The 7,090-nt window shown below is 35.5% G+C and overlaps 1 pseudogene; it reads left to right on the top strand.

Moving 5' to 3' along the window:
- Positions 1-1,298: 1,298 nt before the first annotated feature.
- Positions 1,299-5,742, top strand: LOC138158329 (large ribosomal subunit protein uL15 pseudogene; annotated as a pseudogene).
- The last annotated feature ends 1,348 nt before the right edge of the window (positions 5,743-7,090 follow it).

Genomic DNA, 7,090 nt, shown 5'->3' with positions numbered 1-7,090 from the left:
CTTTCCTTTTCTCCCAGTACATTTCCTCTCTCACTTCTTAATTTCATTTTTTAGATATGATCCCTTGATATTCAACTCACACCTGTGCTTTCTATATATACACCTTCTGTCTGCCCTAATAATGACAAAGTTCTTATGAGTTACAAGTATCATTTCCCATGAAGGAATTTAAATAGATTAACCTTATGAAGTTCCTTATGATTTCCCTTTCCTGTTTACCTTTTCATGTTTCTCTTGGGTCTTGTACTTAAAAGTCTAATTTTCTATTCAACTCTGGTCTTTTCATCAAGAATGCTTGAACATGCTCTATCTTATTGAAAAATTATCCTCCCCTCCCCCCAGAAGGATTTTTTTTCAGTTTTGCATGATAGGTGGTTCTTTGTTATAATCCTAGCTCCTTTTCCCTCTGGAATATCACATTTCATGCCCCCAATTGTTCAATGTAGAAGCTGCTAAATTTTGAATTTTCCTGACTATGGCTCCACCATACTTTAATTATTTCTTTCTGTCTACTTGCAATACTTTCTCTTTGACCTGGAAAATCCAGAATTCACTAGGATATCCCTAGTAGTTTTCATTTTGGAATCTCAGGAGGTGATCAGTGGAATTTTTCCATTTCTATTTAACCCTTTGGTTCTGGAATATCAAGAAAGTTTTCCTTGATAATTTCTTTAACGATGATGGGCATGGCTTTCAAGTAGTTCAAAAAAAAGTTTAAATTATCTCTTCTGGAACTATTTTCCAGGTTTGCTGTCCTTCCAATGAAATATTTCACACTGTCTTCTGTTTTTTTTCCTAATTCTTTTGGTTTTGTTTAATTGTTTCTTGATTTCTCAAAAAGTCATTAGCTTCCAATTGCTAATATTTAAGTAATTATTTTCTTCAGTGATTTTGGTGCCTGTTTTTCTATTTGATTAATTCTGCTTTTTAAGGCATTCTTCTCATTGACATTTTATATCTCTTTTAAAATTATGTCTAGTCTTTTTTTAAGGTATTATTTTCTTTGGTATTTTTGTGTGTATTTACTAAGTTGTCAACTCATTATTTGTGATTTTTTTTGTATCACTCTCATTTCCTTTTCCAATTTTTCCTCTGCCTCTCTGTAATGGCAAGCAAAGTAATACTTTGCTGCTTATTTCAGCTATTTAAGTGCCTTGGAGACTTGCCTATCAAAAGTCTTTGCTGGAATCAGTATATATTTTGTTGTCCTTAATATGCCTAAGGGGATTAGAAGACCTTACCTGCCCTCAATAGGCCTAAGGAAATTTAAAGACCTCCCTGCACTTAACACAAAGCTCATGGTGGGAGGAGCTTGCCAGAAAAGGGGAACAAGAAGAGTGGAACAGGAAGAAGCAGAAAAGAGAAAAGTTCAAGTAAAACTGGGACCAGGTAGAACTGAGGGGGAGGATGCTTCTGATTTCAGCATTGTTAATCTATGTTACTTGCTGGGAACTGAGAGATTGCTAGTGATTTCAGTGGTCTGTTGATTTGGGTTTCTTTTTGTGAACTGAGAGAGAGAATGTTTGTGATGTTGGCCTCTGTAGCATTCTGTCTGCTGTTCTGTCAGACAAAAATTACCCTATCTGCTGTTCTTAGACAGAAGTCCTGATAGAGTTCTTCACTACTGTTACAGAAGTCCTGGGACTTTAATGTTGATATATCTTTGATTTCTCAGACAGAACCCTTCTCTCTTGATTTGTGTTACTTTGTCAGACAGAAAATGAATTGAGATGATACTGCTAGTAAGATGTGTAGATGTTGTTGTATCTCTATTAAACTTAATTTGTGTGAACATTGTAGCTCTGTTAAGCTTTGTCTTCCTAGAAACAGAAACTTCAAAGTGCTTCAAGTGAAGCAATCCCTGTAAGCTGAGATGTGAAACAGGAGTGGAAAGCTGCTTACCTGTGAATCCAGGCAAGAGTTGGGTGAATCTAGGCAAGAGCTGGGAGTGATCAGTCCATGGAAGAGGAGCCATGGAGTTTGGAAGTCAGCCTAAAGTAAAGACGAAAGACTTCACTTGGGTACTCTGCATTGACTGATGACATTGTGACTTTTTTTAATTTTTTGTGCTCTTTGGAGGGCAGTTAGGGTTAAGTGACTTGCCCAAGGTCACATGGCTAGTAAGTGTTAAGTGTCTGAGGCTGGATTTGAACTCAGGTTCTCCTGACTCCATGGCTGGTGCTCTATTCACTGTGCCACCTAGCTGCTCCAAGATTGTGACTTACTATGACCAAAGGGTGGGTGGTGTTTGTACTTTCTGCTACCACTTAAGGTTAATTGGTTTAAGGATGATCAGAAGCTAACCTCCTGTCAAGTGTAAAGCCATGCATGAGCAGCTTTCCAGAGGACTGCTGCTGTGAACAGCTTTCAAGGTTGTGATTACGTAATATAGCAAATTCTCTATTCAATAACAAATCATAGCAAAACATTCACAGAAAATGAAGGTTCAGCATCCACAATGTTACAGCTTATCACAGAAAATCAAAATACAGCATTCACCAACTCACAACTCAACAACTTATCACTAAAATGGCCACATAGTTTTCAACAAAGTGATCACATCGTTTTCAACAAAGTACTATCATTTAGTAACTCATTCATTCAATCATCCTTAAGGAGGCTAGGGATACAAAGTATGAAAGGTCAATGTCTTCCACCTATGAGACACAGTAAGTTAGAAATCAGTCACTATTCAGTCATCAGTTATTACTCAGTACCCTCTCAAAGGGTAGTAGAAAACACACAGGCCATCTACCCCTCAGTCACAAGTAAGTTACAAATTAATCAGTCACTACTCAGCATCCAGGGAGAGGTCTTTTCATCTTGACTTGAGGAAGGTAGCTCCTACCTGAATCAACCAAACTATCACCTGGGGTCAAAGGCAGACAGCTCCCAGTTCCTTATCCAGCTCTACATGCAGTTTCTGCTCCACATTGAAACTCTCAGTGTACAGTTCATCTCAAATCCTTCACAGTCCCTGTGCCTGGGAAGACAAGGCTTAACAAAGCCACAGAACATGCATACACATTAACAAAGTTACAATAATATTTTTACAAAATACTGGCACCATAGTCATGCTTCCTCAGACTTCTACAGCTCTGGCTGGCCCTTGGATGTCCTCAGAAGGTCCAGCTAGCCATCAGAAGTTCTGGGCAGCTCCAGCTGGCCCTTGGAAATCCTTGGCAACTCTGGCTGGCCCTCAGAAGTCTTCATAAGATCTGTTCTCAAAATCAAAATCCAGCCTCCACAGTGGCTTGCTCCAAGAAATTCTGTCTCAGTTCTCAATTCTCATTCCTCTTCCCAATTCTTCTCAATTCTCAGTTCAGTCTTCATTCCAGCAGCAGCTGCCCTGCTTCCATGACACTGTCCCCAAGAAGGTGTCACTGTCCTGCTTGTGCTCTTCCTTATATATGACATAGCTCCTCTCTTTTCAACCCCTTCCTGTCACATCAGCAACAGGGGTTCATAGCTTCTGTTTCTTTAACAGAGGCTTAATACGAAACTAGGTGTTAAGTACCTGTCAGCTTTCTAATACAATAGGATCTTCAAATTTCATTACCATTATATCAAGATGAAAGAAGACTTTACTTGGACACTCTGTATTGACTAAGGAGATTGTAACTTACTGAATGCAATGTTTTGTTAAAGACTGTGTGGCCACATTAGTAATAAGTTGTTACGTTATGTTGGTGTGAATACTGTGCTTTAATTTATTAATGTTATGCTTTAGTTTATTGCTGAGTAAATAGAAAGTTCACTATACTATGGAATTAGATGCTTAAAGTGATACTTAAAGTTATTCACAGCAGCAGTCCTCAGGAGAGCTGTTCAGGATTGGCTTTACCCTCTCTTACTTATTTTAAAAATCATTTTTAAGCTCTTCCATGGCCTGAGGCCAATTCATTATTTTCTTGAAGGCTTTGGATATTGGAATTTTGAGTTTGCTTTCTTCTGAGTGTGTTTCGAACTTCGTTGTCACCATAGTAACTTTGATGGTCTTAATGTTTTTTTTCTATTGTTTGCTCATTTGCCCAGTCTATTAGTTGACTTTTAACTCTTTGTAAAAGGAAAGATCTGCTTCCAGTCTAGAGGTCACACTGTGCCAAACTTCATGGATTTTGTGCAATTGTTTTCAGAGATAGTTCTAAGGACCTGTCAATTTTCAGTTCCTCCAAGGTGATATGATGTAAGAATAGTTGTTTATTATTCTCTTGGCCTGTGTTCCAGTCTAAGAATGAGGACAAGCACTCTTTTCTGCCCTGGAACTTTAAGGAGGGTCCCTACCCTGCTGCAACCACAAGCTCTGGTGTGCTAGTGCTCCTCCCAAATCTGGGACTTTCACCCAAGACTGTAACTTGGGTCCAAGTCTGGCCAAAACAGCAGAGTGGTGGGGCAGCTAGCCAAGAGACCCCTGTAATCTACTTCTGTCCAGTTGTTCAATTCCTTTACCATATGTGGGCTTAGAGGTTCAGAAGCAGCCACTGCTAATAGTGATTTATTGGTGCCCAAGGCCTGTTCCTGGCTTGCTGGGGCTGGGGCTGCATTGGCACAGCCTTCAGTAACCTGCACTCCTCTCTCACCCTGGTGTACCAGACCTTTACATATATGTGTATATATGTATATATATATATATATATACACATATATATATGTATATATGTGTGTATATATATTTATATATATATATATATATATATAAGATATGGTAAGAAAAGGATTACAAACCCATTGAACATTAAGTAATATTATTCTAAAGAATCATAGTCAAATAAATGATAGAAAGTATAGGTTATTTCATTAAACTTAATAATAAAAATGAGACAACACTCAAAAATATTTGACATTACTGCCAAAACAGTCTGTTGGGGGAAAATTGTAGCTATAAATATTTTAATTCACTAAAAGACAAAAATAAATAAATAAATGAATTGGGATTACAACTAAAAATACTAAAAGAAAATAGAATTAAAAAGTTAAAAACACCTAAAAATTCTGAGTTAAAGAGTAAATGGATTAAATTAAAAATAAATCAAATTAATATAGAACTGGAGACATTTAAGAGAATAAGTGAACCACTAGTTGATTTGATGAAAATAAGAAAATGAAAAAAAAATAAAATTACAATTATCAAAAATGAAAAAGGAAAATGCATAGCAAATGAACAAATAAAAGGTATAATCAGAATTTGTTATGCCAAATTATAACTTAATATAAATTAATATATAAGTGTAAAATAATCAAATTCAGAGAATAAGAAATAGTATATTTTCTTTTCTCTTTTGCGGGTGGCTTGCAAGATGCTTTCCCAACAAAGACGCGGAAGCTCCTCAGGCACGTCAGCCACGGCCACTGGCACACTGGCAAGCACCAAAAGCAACCTGGTGGCCATGGCAATGCAGGAGGGCTGCACCATCACTGGATCAACTTCGACAAATATCATCGAGGTTATTTTGGTAAAGTGGGTATGAGGCATTACCACTTGAAGAAAAACCAAAGCTACTGCCCAACTGTGAACCTTGGTAAGCTGTGGACAGTGGTCAGTGAGCAGACCAGGATTAATGCTGCCAAAAACAAGGAGGGCATTTCCCCTATCATTGATGTTGTACGGTAGGGCTACTACAAAGTCCTAGGAAAAGGGAAACTCGCCAAGCAGCCAGTCATTGTGAAGGCGAAGTTCTTCAGCAGGTGAACAGAGGAAAAAAAATCAAGGGCGTTGTTGGAGCCTTTGTCCTTGTGGCATAAACATCCAACTTTAGCAAATAAAACACACGACTTCATTGTTAAAAAAAAAGAAGAAATAGTATATTTAAAAAACTAATTTCACATGAAGTAATTGAACAAGTCATAAATGAACGTTAAAATTAAAAAGAAAATAATAGCAAAGTTAAATGAACATACAAACAACACAACAGGCCTAGATAGGTTCACAAAGGAATCATATCACTTTTAAAAAGAAAAGTTAATTACAATATTGTATGATATTTTTTATTAAAGAAAGTATGGATCCTACATTTCTTCCATGACACAAGTGTATTCTTTAATACCTAATCCATGCAGAGACAATAAAGGAAAAATTATATACCAATAACCAAAATGAACATAGATATAAATATTTACATAAATATTAGAAAGGAAACTTAGAAAATATATCAAAATGTTATACATTGTTACCATGTTGGATTTATATAAGGGATATACAGTTGGTTATATTAAGAAAATTGTAAAGTTAATTAGCAATATTAATAACTAAATAAAAATAATTACATCAATAGATAACCAAAAAATTTTTTGGCAAAATATACTAAACATTCATGTCTCCTAAATGAAATATAAAACACAAGCAAAATGGCACTTTGTTTAAAATTATAAATATTATGCTTATATACGCATACATATATTATGTGTATATACTTACACATATGTATACACATGGGTGTCTGTGTTAAACACACACATATAATAGAGAGAATGTTGTTTTGCATATTATATACTCAAGTAAGCATATTTGTTAAAGGGAATTTGTTTTGATATATTTTTCCTTATTTTTCAGTAGGATGTGGGAAGAATAGGAAAGAAAATAGAGCTATTTGTTTCTTTTAATGGAGTTGTGTGGTTGCTGCTACAGACAAAAAATATTGCCTACACTTTCAAATGATGTCATTATATCATGACTTTTACTTAATTCTCTTATTTTTATAGGAGATGCTCTCAGAATTGTTATAGTCTATAAATGTAATGTAAAAATCAATAAAATAAAAAATAGTATTTTATTTTAAGTGAAAACTCCTTAAAAGTGTTGCATATGACTTACGGTCTTAGAAAACTTTTCTTTTCAATTCAGTTCATTTCAAGAAATAACTACCACAATAAATAAATGTAAAAGCCACATATGAGCAAATGAGTAAAATATTATATAGTCATATTATATATTGCTTTATGCACAAGTTTAACATTAGTTATGAATCAATCTGCCACCTGCAAAGACACCATCATTCATTATCTTTATTCCTTCTCATCAGAAGGAGGACTTCTAGGACTTATCATATATCTTGTCTCTATAGCTAACCATATATATACTCATAATGCTTGC

This window comes from Petaurus breviceps, unplaced genomic scaffold (assembly GCF_028583685.1).
Source record: "Petaurus breviceps papuanus isolate PSGF00001 unplaced genomic scaffold, PetGlider_PUasm1.0 174, whole genome shotgun sequence".
NCBI classification, from domain to species: Eukaryota; Metazoa; Chordata; class Mammalia; order Diprotodontia; family Petauridae; genus Petaurus; species Petaurus breviceps.
This window is presented reverse-complemented; position numbering and strand designations above follow the sequence as displayed.